Below are 16,737 nucleotides of genomic sequence, written 5' to 3'. Positions count from 1 at the left end.
CGCCCGGGCGCCTCTGGGGTCCTCCGAGTCCGCGCAGCTTCCGAGCCGGCGCCTGGCACCTGGTGGGCCCTTGGCAGGTTTGCTCGCTGCAAGGAAAGAATGAGCTTAAACTCGGGGCCCTGAACAGAGGTCCAGGATGGCAGCAGGTGCGGTGACCGAGCTCTCCCAGGAACTCGGCTCCACTCCAAGAAGAAAGCAATCGTCCTCCAGCAGGAAGTCCGCCTCCGGCGCTAGAGCGCGCGGCCTGCGGGTTGCCCCGGGCGGCCGTGGTCGCGCCCCCGGGCCGAGCCGACGCGGAGGCGGCGGGAGCGCAGCGCAGGGGCCGCCCGGGCGGGCTGGCAGGTGAGGTCCGCTCCCCGGGGCGCCTTGGCCGAGCCCCTCCCCGGCGGCTCGAAGGGATGGATGGGGAGAGTGCGGCGCCGCGCGGCTGGGTGCCCGGCGCGGGTGGCGGCCGTGGAGTGGCAGCGAGAGCAACCGGGAGGGGAGGGGCCGGGTGGGGGGCGCGAGGGTCGGGGGAGGAGCCCAGGAGTCGCGCGCGAGGCCTCGGCTCCAGCCTGGCACTGCGGAGCGCGGACCCCACCTGCGCAAGCTGAGAAAGCTCGGGAAGAGGGCGCCCAGGCCGCACCCCGGCGCCTCGCCCTGCGCTGGGGGCAGCGACCAGCGCACCCGGTAACCCCGCGCTGGCCGGTGAGCCTTTCCCTCCGCGGCCACGCGGGTCAGAGCCAGGGCTTTGCGGTCGCCCTGCCTCGGCGCTCAGCGCCCTTGGGCAAGTTCCTTACCCTCTCTGGGCTCCAGTTCCCACGTCTTTGAAAAGGGACTAAAAACAGGACGTGCCTCCTAGGGTTTCTGTGAGCGCTAGGACGCGTGCTGGGGCCAAAACCTGCCTCCTAAATGTTGGGGCTTCTTATTTCTCCACGACCTCCTGAATAGGGCATCCCGGCCCAAGGGGACCCACGGGGAGGATGGGTTTCAGTTAAAGGAACTCGCTCAGCAAATAAATGGCGACAGTAGGGTTTGAACCCAGGAAGTTGGGCTCCAGGGACCGATCGAGGTCCCGCCACTTCCTAGAAAGATGGAAAGGGTGATGAGGCTTGCGCGACCCCTTTGCCGCACCTATGAAGTGGTGCAGTAATAGTACCTGCCCTGCGGGGCCCCTGTGAAGGCGCCGGGCGCCTCCCCACTGGACCGGGCAGTGCCAAAGCTTTGTTTGCAGGTACCTCCCATTGCCTGGCACATAGTGGATAGTTGTGCTCTTTATTCACTCAATAAACAGTTGAGTGAATAAAGAGCACATATTGGTTTTTTGTGTGTTTTTTTAAGATTTATTTCTCTCCTCCCACTCCCCCACCCCGGTTGTCTGCTCTCTGCGTCCATTCTCTGTGTGTTCTTCTTTGTCTGCTTGTATTCTCTTTAGGTGGCACTGGGAACCTTCCCGAGTGGGAAGGAGGAGCTCAGCCTCTTGCGCCACCTCAGCTCCCTGGCCTGCTGTGTGTCTCATTGTCTCCCCTCTGTGTCTCTTTTCCTTGTTGCGTCATCTTGCTGCACCAGCTCTTCACTAGGGCCAGTTTGCCTTCACCAGGAGGCCCCAGGAATTGAACACTGGACCTCCCATGTGGTAGACAGAAGCCAAATCACCTGAGCCACGTCCCTTTCCCATGTGTTCATTTTTATCTTTATAATACCCCATTGGAGCAAGAACTGCTAGTTCCACACTACAGAAGAGGAAACTGAGGCTCAGAGTGGTTCGATAGCTTGCCTGAGCTCTCCAGGTTGTCAGTGGAGATGCCAACATTTGAATCCAAATCTATTTGACCAGAAGTCTGAGCAGCCCTGACAGCCAATCCAGGTTCCATCACCTCCCAGCAGGGTGAATGTGACAAGTTATTTCAACTCCACTGTGCCTTGGTTTCCTCATCTGCAAATGGGGACAATAATGGTAGCTCTGCCACACAGTTTTAGTGGGGATTAAATAGAGGTGGAGCACTCAGGACACTGCCTGACACTTATTGGGTGCTCGATAACCATTGGCTCCACGGCAGCCCACTACAAAAATGCAGATGTTACAGCAGGGCTGTCCTTTGCAGGAGGCAGTGGAAAGGGTGGGGGTGGGAGGGGGCAGAGATGACCCAGGAGCTTTTCTGTCTTCTGCAGACCCTTGTGTGTGCTCCAGAACATTCCTGAGATGACTCCTACCCTCACTGCAGAAGGAGAATGGTCTCCTGCTCTCCTTGTTTTCCAGCTAGGTGCAGGGGGTGCTGTTACAAGGACCTGCCACCCTTCTGTTATACAGAGACAGAGAGGGCCTCATGTGCTCTCCACGTCTGTCACTCCCCACCGGAGCTTCGGAAAGGAGGACTTTTAGGTCGAGAAGGGCAGTTATGTAGTGGGTATTTGTATTAGTCAGCCAGAGGGGTGCTGATGCAAACTACCAGAAACGGGTTGGTTTTTATAAAGGGTGTTTATGTGGTGTAGGAGGTACAGATACCAGGCCATAAAGCTTGAGTTACTTCCCTCACCAAAGTCTATTTGGGGCAAGATGGCTGCCGATGGCTGCGAGGGTTCAGGCTTCCTGGGTTCCTACGTTCCTGGGACTGGCTTCTCTCTGGGTTCAAGGGTCCTTCCTTCCTGGGGCAGGCTTCTCCTTCCTCTGGGTGCTGACATCCTGGGTCTTCAGCATCAAACTGTAACATCAGAAATCCCCAACTCTGTTCTTCACCAAGTCTTTTATCAGTGAGTCCCCACCCACGCAACGCCCTAATCATAACTCAGTCATGCCCAGGTGCAGATCAGATTACAAGCATAATCCGATATTTCTTTTTGGAATTCATCAATTATATCCAACTGCTACAGTATTCTAGACTGGGTTCAAAATCGGCGCTGGGCAATTCCCAGCCCTGGGACATTGGCGAGTTGCCTTTGGCACCTCAGGTGCCTCATCTGTAGAATGAGGACATAACCCGACCTCCTAGGGCCGCTGGGCTCAGTCTAGAGAGCGGTTAGCACGGGGCCTGGCGCAGAAGTGGCCCCTGTGTGCGCCTCTTCTCTGATGCTCGATGCTTCTCCTACTCTCAGTAAGACCTGTTACTCCGCAGTGAAAACCCTCCAAGGAGGATTAAATAACGGGCCCTGTCCTTGATTCCCCCACCCCCCATCTAGAGATTTTCCTTCCAGCGATCCCCACCCAACAATTCCTGGGAGAGCTGTATGCCAGGGCGATTTCTGGAGACCGGAAAGCTCGCATGTGATGGGAAGGGTTTCTGCTTAGAGCGTTGTATCCTTCTCTAGGGGCAGCATCCCAGGCTTTGTTTAAAATTGCAGTCATTAGCATCTGCTCTGCTCACTAGGTACCAGGCTGTGTGCTAAGCCCACTTCTAGTGAGTTACAGAATCTGGGCTTCAGAGCCACACTGCTGAGGTTCTAATCCCACCTCTGCTGCTTCCTAGCTGTGTGCCTTTGGACCAAGTTACTTAACCTCTCTGTGCTTCCAATGACTGATCTGTAAAATGGGATGATTACAATTACACGTAACTCAGAGGGTTGCTGGGAGGATTCAGTATAATCAACTCATCTGTGGTGGTAAGAACAATGTGATGATAAACGTTAGCTACTTATACTATAGTGTCCCCATTTCACAGGGGAGGAGCTGAGACTCAGGGAAATTTAGAACCTGCCCAGTGAGGCAGAGCTAGCTAGCCTTTCTTTTCTCCAGTCTGCCACCATCTTGATCCATCCCTCTCTCATTCCATGCCCCCGTTTCCTCATCAGCCCCTACTGAGGTTCTCTGAACTCTGTGTCTGGCACACCTAGAATCTGCTGCTTCTAGAAGGTTCTTCTCTCCTTACCTCGTGCCTAAAACTTGTCCCCAGTTTCCTGGAAATAGTCCTCTTTCTTTTTGCACTGCCTACTGTTTTTATCTGATTACAAAAACACATATACAAGGTATTTTTAAAATTTATGCCTTACAAAAATATTTGCATAGGGGGTGATAAATTCTCTGCAACTTCACCCCTTGGTGATAATCACTGCTTATAGTCTCCTGTGTGGTCCTTCAGGTTTCTCCACTCCCCCCTGTATATACTGCATATATTATATATTATTTTTGTCTTTAACACAAATGGGATCATACTATCTACACTGTGTGCAATTCACAAGCGATAATTTTTCCATTTTTAATTATTTTTTTGAACAAGCTACACCTCCGCATGGTATAAAATCCAAAAGATGCCTAAACATTTGTCAGTATTTATATTGGCAATCCTCTCCCTCCACATCTGTTCACCAGCCGCCCAATTCCTCATCCCAGAAGCAACCCTTTTTGCCAGTTTACAATCCACCTATAGACAAAACAAGGAACATATAATTAGTTTATAGAACAGAATATAAGTGTAAAAAACCACAATATGTAAAAATATGGTGGTGTTTCTCGAAGTAACTGGGGCTGGGGGCAAGAGGACTTTCCTAGAGGAAAGTATAGGAGTGCTAATTTCCTTGTATTATGGAGTTGGGAGATACTGTCCATTTTCATGGAACTTTCTATCATTTGTTCCAGTGGTTCTCAGCTGGGGGAGATTTTGCCCCCAGGAACATTTAGCAATGCCTGAAGAAATGTTTGGTTATCACAGCTGAGGCGGGGGTGGTACTGGCATCGGCTGGTTGAGGCCAGGGGGCCCGCTAAGCATCCTGCAAAGCACAGGACCTCCCCTACGGCAGAGAATGTTCCAGCCCGTGTCCATAATGCTGAGGCTGAGACTCCCTGATTTACAGCTACAAAAGGAACAAATAGCATAAAACGTAAAGCAAAACTAAGAGAGAGGGAGGGAAGTGGGAAAAGAAAGAGGAGAGAAAGGAGAGGGGATAAAGCGTAAAGGAGCTGAATTCCTCAGCAGCGTGGACGTGTACTACACACGCGCAGTCGGTTCTGGGGAGTAACCAGTGAAAGAACCAAAAGTGAGAAACGGCTAATGGGGGTCGCCCGCAGTGTGGGATTTCGTGTAGGAGAGAGGAAAAGGAGCCACTTCCCTTATATGATCTCTCATTTGGTATCATTGGGCCATTTTTTAGCATGTCCATTTCTCACTTTTATGGCTTTCGAAAAATAAAAAACGTGATGCCTGGCAATTCAAGCTAAAAATACAAACAAATTCAGGACTTAAGAAAATACTAAAGAAATGGCTGGTCCGGTTTCTGGGCAATCACAGCTTTAAATACAGGGGGATGGCCTGACACAGTGCTTTTGAGGTCGCTTGTTAGAGTATTTTCTTTGGAATACAGTATCGTAAATCTCCCTTCCTGCACCCGTCTCAGGGAAGCAAGTGCACTTTTCTTCAACTCCAGGTGTTCCAACATTCACTTCCTTTTTTTTTTTTACATTTTTTAGTAATTATTTTTCTTTAATTTTTAAATTAAAAAAAATTTTTTTAAAAAGATACTTAGTTTACATAAATTTTACAGAGACTATATAGGGGATTCCCACATGCCCTGCTCCCCACACCTCCCACATTTTCCCACATTGGCAACTTCTTTCATTAGTGTGGTACATTCATTGCAATTGATAAAAACACATTTTGGAGCATTGTCACTAAGCATGGATTATAGTTTACATCGTAGTTTATACTCTCTCTCACTCAATTCTGTAGGTTGCGGCAAGATATATAATGGCCTGTATCTGTCGTTGTAGTGTCATTCAGGACGATTCCCAAGTTCTGAAAATGTTCCATATTATACCTGTTTTTCCCTCTCCCTGCCCTCAGAACCTCCAGTGGCCACTGCCTCCACATCAATGATCTTTCTTCCATTCCTAGAATCACAATAAGCCTATAGTAGAATACTAGTAAGTCCACTCTAGTCCACTGTTCATTCCCCAGTCCTGAGGATTCTGGGATGGTGATGTCCACTCCGCCTCTAATTAAGGGGGGCTTCGATCCCATACAGTTGATGGATGGGACTCTCTTGCTGGTAGTTGCAGCCACTCTCTGTCCCTTGGTATGATGGTTGTCCATCTTCACCTCCTTGCTAGTTGTCCTGGGCAAATGCAATGAACTGGAGAGAGGTGTTGCATCTCCGTTGAGATTCAGGACACCCAGCTGGCACATGGACAGCCCAAAGGTCCAACATTCACTTCTTGAATCCTGCCACCTTTTGCCCATGTTGGGTAAGTAGATTTCACGCTTGGAAAGTTTCTAGATTCCATGCTCTTTGCAACAGGGCCTGGATTAGGGTAAGGGAGTGAGGAGCCATACAATTTAAGGCTATGCCAAAACGCAGTAATCAAAATAAATAATATTGTAATGCAATATTTTAAAAAATAACAAATAATGCCAAAAAGTAGTCATGGTTAACAAAACATCAGCATTCTAAATAAAAATAGGATCAGGACTCCTGCTCATTCTTTGTCTCAGGAGTGTCTGGCTATGGCACTGATGGGCGGACAAGACCCTGCCACCAGATGTGCCAGAGTTATGCACTAGCAGGGACTGTTCTCTCACAGTTCTTGGGGGATATCAAACTATCTTCTTGGAGGCCGACCCTACCTGCTCTTAGGAGGAAGGTCTTTCTTCCAAACATACAGTTTGTAAGTCAAGTCTCTGCTACAAGAGAAGATCCTTTGGAAAGCCATTGCTTTGTATTTTTTAAAAATAAAATTTTATTGAAGTATATCATTCATATGTGACCATCCATAAACGATAAGTGTGTAGTAAAGGCTGTGAACTTACAAGGCAAACATGCATTACATCATACAGGGCTCCCATACATCACCCCACCACCAACACCTTGCATTTTTGTGAAACTTTTGTTACAAACTATGGAAGAGTGTAGTCAATGTATTACTACTGGGAAGCTGACTTGGCCCACTGGTTAGGGTGTCTGCCTACCACATGGGAGATCAGCGGTTCAAACCCCGGGCCTCCTTGACCCATGTGGAGCTGGCCCATGCGCAGTGCTGATGTGCGTGAAGAGTGCCCTGCCACGCAGGGATGTCCCCCGCGTAGGGGAGCCCCATGCGCAAGGAGTGCACCCCATATGGAGAGCCGCCCAACACGAAAGAAAGTGCAGCCTGCTCTGGAATGGTGCAGCACACATGGAGAGCTGACACAAGATGACGCAACAAAAAGAAACACAGATTCCCGTGCCGCTGACAACAACAGAAGCGGACAAAGAAGAACCCGCAGCAAATAGACACAGAGAACAGACAACTGGGGTGGGGGGGATGGGAGAGAAATAAATAAATAAATCTTTTTTAAAAAAAGTATTACTACTAACTGTAGTACATATCTTGCAACCCACCTGACTCTTAACACCCTGTTTTAGGATTATATATTTGTTATAGTTCATATGAGAACATTCTCTCACTTGTCCTGTTAACCACAGACCATTTTCCACTGCTGGATTCCCTGTGTTACACAGGCCATCTGAGTGTACACTCAGAGCCACTGCTTTACATTTAATGTGGGCACAGACTCACCATAGGTTGGGAACAGTCACTGTGGCCCCCAAATTCTTGTAAATGATAGAAATAGGACTTTCCTCTTTTCTTTTCAATGATACCCACCAGTTTTTGTTTTGTTTTGTTGTTTTGTGGTACCAGGGCCAGGAATTAAACCTGGGACCTCATATGTGGGAAGCCATGGCTCAACCGTGGAGCCATGTGGGCTCCCCTAAGTTGGTTTTTCCGTTTGTTTTTGTTTTGTTTTGTTTTGTTTTAGGAGGCACTGGGAACAGTACCTGGGACCCGCCATGTGGAAATCAGGTGCCCAAACGCTTGAGCCACATCTGCTCCCTGCTCCACCGTTCTTAAAAACACAGAAATCTTACCCAGACTCTGCTTGTCTCCTACCATAAATCTTTCCTTATGTTTAAGGAATCTCTTTCCTGGGGAAAACTCTACCTGGGTAATTTGTATTCCACCAACTGGTATTTATCTCTGGAAACACTGAACCTTAGGTGCTGGAAATCACCTCAGTAGTAAAACAGTGCAACTGTTTCAAAGTTGCCCATACCAGGATTCTGAAGAGGCAGAGTAGACTGTGCTCATTTTGCAGATGAGTGGGGAAAGTGGAAGAATGGAGAGATACAGCCATGGAATCTTAAGGATCTAGAGTCGGAATTTGAATTCCCATCAGCCTACCTTGAAATGCTGGCTGCATCCAGGAGGCCCGTCAGTATCCCCAGGAGAGACATGCCACTGTGATCAAACCCACGCTTTCAGAGTGATGCCCCGGGGGACATATCAGGAGAACAAGGCCAGTGTCCTGGTGTGTCCAGTGCATCCTGTCCCCAGATAATGTCACACTGAGTTCTACGATCAGTCCGTCCTCTTTTCCCACTCTGCCCTACTCATTGAGTCCAAAAGAAAAAATTACTTCCTTATGGTGTCAAGAAATAAAACATACTCGCCAAGGACTTTGGTGTCTCCTTTGCACTGATGCCAAAAGAACATTGATGACGGGGAGGGGCTGGGGTTCAGAAGAAAAGAAATATGCAATGAGAACCCCGTATTAGAACTTTGTCTTTGCAAACCCTGTGTACAAAGGTCATACATAGCAGCAGTCGTGACTTTGTTGGGTCGAAGACTGATCTGCATTTTAATCTTGAGAGACCCGGTTATTCATTGGCTGAAGAAGGAAGAGATGATAACCAGGGTGACGTAAACCACCATGAGCTCGGTGAACATCACCGTCGGCGCTGGGCAGCCTCGCTCAGCAGTGAGATCTAGAGAGCCAGAAGGGTTCTGTTTAAGGGACATGGCACAGAAGCAGAAAAAGATGGGACTCACGAGTTGGTAGGAATAAAAGAGGATCAGCTGTCTCCCTGGCTTTGACACTCCTACAGGGCAGAGGGCAGGTAAGAGAGGGTGCCTGGGTATTGTGGGAGTGTCACGGAAATACTGGGAAACACTTGGGAAGATGCCATGGAAGGAGGCCCCAAACCGGGCCACCTTCTTCCTTATTGCTGGGCGCCGAATAAATGCTTAAGTATTTGTTGGATGAAAGAAAGGCTGCAGGGAAATGGGGGTCAGGAGAGTATGTTGGTACCGAGATTCCTGGGTTTTGGATTTCACCAGGTTCTGGCTGGGAGACTCTGGGTGAGTTATGACGCATTGTTGACCTGTTTCTTTTTCTGTAGAATGAGTGGTTTGCTGAGTTGCTACCTCCAGGGGTGGACGGAGGGTTAATAAGAAAATGCTGTGTTGTAAGCATGCAATAAACGTTACCTCCGCCTCCTCTACTTCTTTCTTCTCCTCCTCCTCTTCCTCTGATAAAGATGATGGTGATGTGTTTGAATGACCTTCTGCCTCTGTTAGCTTCTGATCTTGGGCAACTTACTTTACGTCTCTGGGCCCCAAGGTAATCATCCTAAAATGCATTTACCACCTCCCCATGAAGTTGCTGAGGATTCATTTGCTAATGCATGTGAAAGGCATAACCTGGTGCTTGGCATAAAGTAAGCACTCATAAGTGAAGCTGCCTTTATCTTTAATTATTCTGATTACCTTTTTCCTTCGATTAGAAAGTGAATAAGAAAGGTGGGAATGGATGTCAAAGAAGTGGGGTTATTAGTCATGTTTTTGCAGGAAAGAGCCCTCTCCCCAGGAAGTGGGTTCAGGCTGAAGGTATAAATATTTTCCTAAGTGTTCAATGAATCACTCAACAGATTGTATTTGCCAAGGCTTCCGGCATTGGACAGTGGGAGGTTGGACTATTTTCCTGATCAGGTTATTTACAGCTTAAGGTTCAATGTTCTCAGAGATAAGCCCCAGTTGATGGAATGGTAATCACTGGAAAGGTGATTTCTGGGAAGGAGACTCCTTATCTAGAGAAATAAGAGGCTGGGTAAAATTTCTATATTTTTAAGAATGTCCTAGCAAACAAGTTCTGTTTCCTATGATGTTTGAATCTGGGTCGTTATCAATGAAAAGAAGGAGCGTCCTATTTTTGTCATTCACAAGAAGAAGGCGGGTCCCACTGTGACTGTTCCCAGGCTTTGGTGTGTCTGTGCCCACATTAAATGCAAAAGAGTGGCTTTCCAAAGGAGAGACTGGATTTTCTCTGGTGGCAGCGTCTTGACTTAAATATTGTGCATTCGGAGGAAAGGCCTTCCACGTGAGAGCAGGTAGGTTGGTCTCCAGGAAGATGGTTTGATTTGCCCCCAAAAACTGAATGAGAGGACAGTCTCTGACAGCGCTGTTCCCAGCCAAACCCGAGACCAAAGGAAGAGCAGGAATCCTGATCTGATCTTTATTTAGAATTTTGATATTTTGTTAACCATGACTTTTTGGGACGTCTTTTATTCTTTAAAATACTGTGTTACAAATTATTCGTTTTTCTTACTGAGTCTTGGCATGGCCTTAAATTTTGTGTCTTAGGCCAGGTCCTCACTCTGTCACTCTAATCCAGGCCCTGCTACAAAGAGCATGGAATCTAGAAACTGCCCAAGCTTCACATCGTACTTATCCAGCATGGGCAAAAGGTGGCAGAACTCAAGATGTGAATGTTGGCACATCTGGACTTGAAGAAAAGAGAACTCTTTGGCGTATAGTTGTTCATAGCTTCCTCTAATAACCCCTTTATTTCTGTGGGGTCAGTAGAAATGTTCCCCTTTTCATTTTCTTTACCTTTTTAGCTAAGGTTTAGTTGATTTTATCGATATTTTCAAAGAACCAGCTTTTGGTTTTAATGATTCTTTATTCTTTTCTTATTCTCTATTTCATTCATCTCTTCTCTGATCTTTGCTAATTCCTTCCTTCTGTTTGCTTTGGGTTTAGTTTGCTCTTTTTTCCCCCTAGATCCTCCAGTTTTGAGGTTAGGTCTCTGGTCTGAGATCTTTCTTCTTTTTTAATATAAGCATTTAGAGGTATAAATTTCTTTCCCAGCATTCCTTTGCTCCATAAACTATTATGTTTTCTTTTCATTTCTATTCAATAAGATATTTCCTTATTTCCCTTGTGATTTCTTCTTTGATCCACTTGCTGTTTAAGTGCACGGTTTAATTTCTACATATTTGTAAAATTTCCAGTTCTTCCTCTCGATTATTACTAACCTCATTCCATTGTAGTCAGAGAAGATGCCTTGCATGATTTTGATATTTTTAATTTATTGAGACTTGCTTTATAACCTAACATATGATATCTTCTGGAGAATGATCCATGTGCACTAGAGAAGAGCATTCTGCTGCTGTTGGGCAAACTATTCTATAATGTGTATGCCTCATAGGTCTAGCTGATTTATAGAACCATTCAAATCTTTTATTCCCTTATTGATCTTCTGTCTAGATGTTTTATCCATTATTGAAGGTGGGGTATTAAGTCTCCTATTATTAATGTAGAACTGTCTATTTCCCCCTTCAAACCTGTTGATACTGGCTTCATATGTTTTGTGGCTTTGCCATTAGGGGCATATATATTTATAATTGTTATGTCATTTTGTAGAACTGACCCCTTTAGCAGTACATAGTGACCTTTGTCTCTAATTGCTTTTGACCAAAATTCTATCTTATCTGGTATTAGTACAGGTATTCCAATTCTCTTTTGGTTTCTCCTTGCATGGTATATATTTTTCCATCCTTTTGCTTTCAGCCTACCTGTGTCTTTGAATTTAAGGTGAATTTCTTGCAAGCAGCACACAGTTGGGTCATTTTTTTTTCTCCCGTTCTGCCAGTCTCTGCCTTTTGACTGGAGAGTTTAATCCAGTTATGTTTAAAGTAACCACTGATAATGCAGCACTTTCTTCTGCTATTTTGCTATGTGGTCTTTGTAATTCTTATACCTTTTCTGTCCTTCAATTCTTCTGTTAATGCCTAGTTTCATATTTATTGGATTTTTTATAATATGCTATTTTGAGTCCCTTCTCATTTCTTTCTTTGTATGTTTTTCATATATTTTCTTTGTGGATACCTGGAGCTAAAATTTAGCATCCTAAATCGATAACTATCACATTTGGTTTGATACCAAAATTGATTTCAATAGCCTACACTTACACTGTTCCTATACTCCTCTGTCCTGGCACTTTTCTCTTGCACTATTTACAAATTATATCTTTATGCATTGTATATTCCAAACCATAAGTTTATCATTGCTTTTATGTATTTGCATTTTATAACTTGTAAGAAGTTAAAAGTGGAGTTACATCCCCAAAAATACAATGCAATAGTACTGGCATTTATAATTACCCAAATGTTTCCCTGTATTGAGATGCTTTATTTCTTTGTGACATTAGATCCACAGACTAGTGTTCTTTCCTTTCAGTCCGAAGAACTCCCTTTAACGTTGCTTGTAGGACAATTGTAGTGGTAATGAATTACCTTAGCTTTTGGGGATCTGGGAGTATCTTAATCTCACTCTCATTTCTGAAACAATCTTGCCAGATCTAAAATTTTTGGTTGGCAGTTTTTTCTTTCAGCACTTTAAATATTTCATCCTACTGCCTTCTTGCTTCTATGATTTTTGATGAGAAATTATCATTGAATCCTATCAGGACACCCTTGTACATGATATGTTGATTTTCTCTTGCAGGCTTTAAAACTCTCTCCTTGTTTGTGGCATTCAACACTTGATTACTGTGTGTCTCAGTGTGGTTCTCTTCAAGTTTATCCTGTTTGGGGTTTGTTGGGATTTTTGGATGGGCATATTCATGTCTATTTGAGAAGTTTTCTGCCATTATTTCTTTGTGTTTTCCTTCTGCATCTTTCTTTTCCTTCTGGTACTCTCATAATTTCTATATAATATGCTTGATGGTGTTCCACTTGTCTCTTAGGCTCTGTTCATTTTTTTAAATTCTTTTTTTAAAATTTCTGCTCCTCAGCCTAAATCACTTCAATTGTCCTGCCTTTGTGTTCTCTGATTTTTTTTCTTTTGCCTCTGTAATCTGCTGTCAAAACCCTCAAGGAAGCTTTTCGTTTCAGTTATTGTAGTCTTCAACTCTGGTATTTCTGTTCAGCTTCTTTTAAAAATTTCTATCTTTTTATTGAGATTCTTATATTGGTCATTCAATGTTTTCCTGATACCCTTTAGTTCTTTCTCTTTTTTCCTTTATTTGAGCATATTGAAGATACTCTTTAAAGTATCTTTGTTCAGTATGCCGGAATCTGGTCTTCTTTGTGGATGATTTCTGGATGTTTTACCTTCCTGCTTTGGATGGGCTATCATTTCCTGTTACTTTGTTTATCCTATAATCTTTTTTTTGCACACTGTACATTTTAATATATTAAAGCATTAACTCTAAGATTTATTCCCTGAACTCTCTGTTCCTTAAATTGTATCCAGATAGTGATATGACAGAGATTTCCTTGAGTGTCAGGAGCTGACAAAAAAAAAAAGAGCAATGCAAAAAACACCTTTCACAGTCTTTGCAAATTGGCTCTGAGTTGGCCTGTGGTATCCTTCAGAGATGAGCCCTCCTGTCAGGAAGATCAGCCCTGGGAGAAGGTGAGTGCAGGGCCCTCTTTTCTGAACCTTCATCTTCTGATCTTGTGCCTGCCCACAATCTTAGAAATTTTCCCATTTAGAGAAATTTGAATGACCCCTCCACTCCCTTTTAAATAGAATTTCTCCTCGTCCTGGGTGCTCTGTTGTAGGACTTAAAGTAGGCAGTCTTTTGCCTCAGGCCACTTGGAATGTTTTCTTATTGTGCTTTAGCTGAATGCAAGCAGTTCCTGCCTGCAGGGCAAGTTCTGGGAGAGCAAGCCTGAGATGAGGTTCCTGATTCAATTTTTTAGACCGCCACCTGATTGATTGGCTCCAATGTACAGGTACCGCAGTAAGCACTCAGGTGTTGCTCTGCGCCCTCCAGAACAGGGCCCGGGACCCACAACGGAGCAGAGGCTGGCTCAACACTGCACGGGTCAGGCAGTGGGGGAGGGGTCAGCAAGGTTGCCACGAGGTTCTCCTACTGCTTTAAAAAACAACCATAATCCCTCTTTTTAAAAAATTCACTTATTCATTCATTCATTTTCATTCTTGTCCCACCCCCACCACCCAAATGATTCCCTCTGCTTTAAAAAACAACCATAATCCCTCTTTTTAAAAAATTCACTTATTCATTCATTCATTTTCATTCTTGTCCCACCCCCACCACCCAAATGATTCCCTCGTCTGTCTGCTCATCTTCTTTAGGAGGCACAGGGAACCAAACCTGGGACCTCCCATGTGGGAGGCGACTGCCCCCTGCTTGAGCCACTACAGCTCCCTGCTGGTTGCATCATCTGCTGACTGCAGTGTCTGCTGGTTGCAGCACCAGCTGGTTGTGACATCAGCCGGTTGTGACGTCTACTCATTTCCACAGCCTCTCGTCTTCTTTAGGAGGCACTGGAAACTGAAGCCTGGACCACCATTGTGGGAAGTGGGCGCCTAATTGCTTGAGCCACATCTGCTCCCCTCCTACTGCTTCTAAAGCTGCATTTTCTTGATGTGGCATTCACCCAGTTACTACAACCTTTTAACTATTTTCCAGAGTTTTGAGGGAGATGGCTTTGTCAGTTTTGCTAGTTGTTTCAATATTGTGGGGAAATACACCCTGGAGTATCTTCCTCCTCCATCCTGGTTGACCAGAAGCCCTGTGGTGCCAATTACCAGTTTGCTGGGGTATTTATTTGGCTCTGCCTCTTTCTGGCTGTGTTTCCTTTCTCTCTCGGCAAATCTAGAATGATAATGCTTGGGTTGAATTAAATGATGTTTGCTTAAATAGGCATTACAGGGACTATTATACCATTGAGACCTAAATTAGTCTGATTAAGAACTAAGCTTCTAGACTAGTTCCAGAGGTGCATCCAGATGGGGGTTCTTTTTCCTCTAAAAGAGGGCAGCTTTTCGTAGACGCAGACTCACAGGGTGTGGATAAAACTCGGCCCAGGTTTATTGCTCCTTCCTGCCTTTCTGAGACCTAGTGGTAGAGAAGGGAAGGTACTTAGCCCAAGGGGGCACAAAATTTTATCATTTTTCACTTCTCCAAGCGGTGATGGAGGGGAGGAGGAGGGATTTCAGAGAACTGCCAGTCCCCAGGAAAACTGAGTCATTCCGTATTGGGTAGGAGAGACACCCACTCCTTCTAGAAGGTCTCAAAGAGCACAACAGCCATGATGTGCACCACGTGGTCATGGCTCTCTCATAGAGAGGGTCCTTGCTCTCCTTGGATGGCCTGGACCCATCCCACCAGGCAAGGGCTGAGCTGCTAAGGGACAGTGAATCCCCAACCTTTTATTTTCAAACATTTATTTATTTATCCCCCTTTCCCTCCCCCATCCTGTCCTTTTTGTTGTCTGTGTCTATTCTCTGTGTGATCTTCTCAATGAATCCCTTTTTAACCTCTTCTTTGTCTGCTCCTTTGCACCTTCCATCACTAGCTGATCCACAGTGATTCTTCACCTTTAGTGCACAGAAAAATTACCCGAGAAACTCCATAAAAAGGCAGTTTTCCAGGTCCCATTCCTGGCTTACTAAATCAAATCTTAGGAGTGGGACCTGGGCTATGGCGACTAGCCATTCTGGTTGGTCAAGGGCTGAGAGAGCTCCCAGGACACAGGACTTTCCGGGCCAGACCTGGGGAAGCCCTGGGCAATCCAGGATGAGTTGATCGCCTGGCAATCCACAACCCATCTCCAAAATGCTCCCAAGAGGCTCTTCTGGTCCTCATGCTCCCTGAAGGCTGGAGTTTCTTGAGACTGTAAACAATGCACTCTTTGCTTCTCACAGTTTTCCTTCCCCAGACTTATGTTGTCCAATACAATTAGGCTGGTATTCCCTAGCCACTTGTAGCTATTTATATTTTATATACTTAGCATTAAATAAAATTAAAAGCCAGTTCCTCAGTTGCACAAGAACCACATTTCAGGTACTTGATAGCCACATGTGGCTACTGGCCACCATATTGGGTAGTGCAGGTACGGTATATTGCTATCACCACAAAATGTTCTACTGGCACTCCTTTAGGTGATCTCTAGAACAGGGTTTCTCACCCTCAGTTCTATTCACATTTGGGACTGGCTACTCTGTTGTGGGGCTTGGCCTGTGCATTGTAGGATGTTTAGCAGCATCCTTGACCTCCACGCATTAGATGCCAGTAGCACCTCCTCCCCCACCTATGATAGCCAAGAATGTCTCCATGATACAGAACAAAAGTGGGTTCTTTTCTCCCAATGCATTTGAAAAAACTTTTTAAAGAAGTAATGAGGATTGAACCTGGGATCTTGTACATGAGAAGCAGGTGCTCATCCTCTGCCTACATCCACTCCTCCCAATGAATCTTTAAAGCCAATTCCTGAGGCACTGGGGTTTCAAAGAGAAAACGAATTTATTTGGTTGCACAAGCAAAGGAGGTCAAGTTGCCGTAGATGACCCCAAAACTGCCTCCCTGATCTGCAGAAATTCTAGTATTTTATAACATCAGGGTGTTAATGAATAATTGAGGTGGAGTTGGACACAGGTGCCTTCATTAATAAATACTAAAGTGTTGAACGAGATGGATGTGGACCCCCAACCAGGGGAGTTACAAAGTTACCACCATTTTCAGAGCTCAAGTTTCTGAGATAGAAAAATACAGAGTAGAGGCCAATCATATGGTTTTCCATATGGATTTTTTTTTTAAAGATTTATTTTTTATTTATTTCTCTCCCTTTCCCCGCTCCCCCTCCCCCAGTTGTCTGCTCTCTGTGTCCATTCACTGTGTGTTCTTCTGTGTCCACTTGTATTCTTGTCAGCAGCTTTTTGTTGCGTCATCTTGCTGCTTCCCTCCATATGGATGTTAAACA

At 45.5% G+C, this 16,737-nt stretch overlaps 1 protein-coding gene across 2 annotated transcripts in view; it reads left to right on the top strand.

The window, feature by feature from the left end:
• Window positions 1-268: 268 nt before the first annotated feature.
• The window catches only part of TMC5 (transmembrane channel like 5), an 86,604-nt gene continuing 70,135 nt past the window's right edge, over window positions 269-16,737 (top strand). Inside the window, exon 1 of one of the 2 annotated variants that reach the window (XM_012522164.4) lies at window positions 269-342. The gene's annotated coding sequence lies outside the window, so the exon portion shown is untranslated. Of the gene's footprint in view, window positions 343-7,703; window positions 8,842-16,737 lie in introns of those variants that run through there. The other variant, XM_012522165.4, reaches the window with a different exon arrangement.

Source organism: Dasypus novemcinctus, chromosome 23 (assembly GCF_030445035.2).
Source record: "Dasypus novemcinctus isolate mDasNov1 chromosome 23, mDasNov1.1.hap2, whole genome shotgun sequence".
Classification (NCBI taxonomy): domain Eukaryota; kingdom Metazoa; phylum Chordata; class Mammalia; order Cingulata; family Dasypodidae; genus Dasypus; species Dasypus novemcinctus.
Note: the sequence above shows the minus strand (reverse complement) of the source record. Positions and strands in the feature narration are given on the sequence as shown.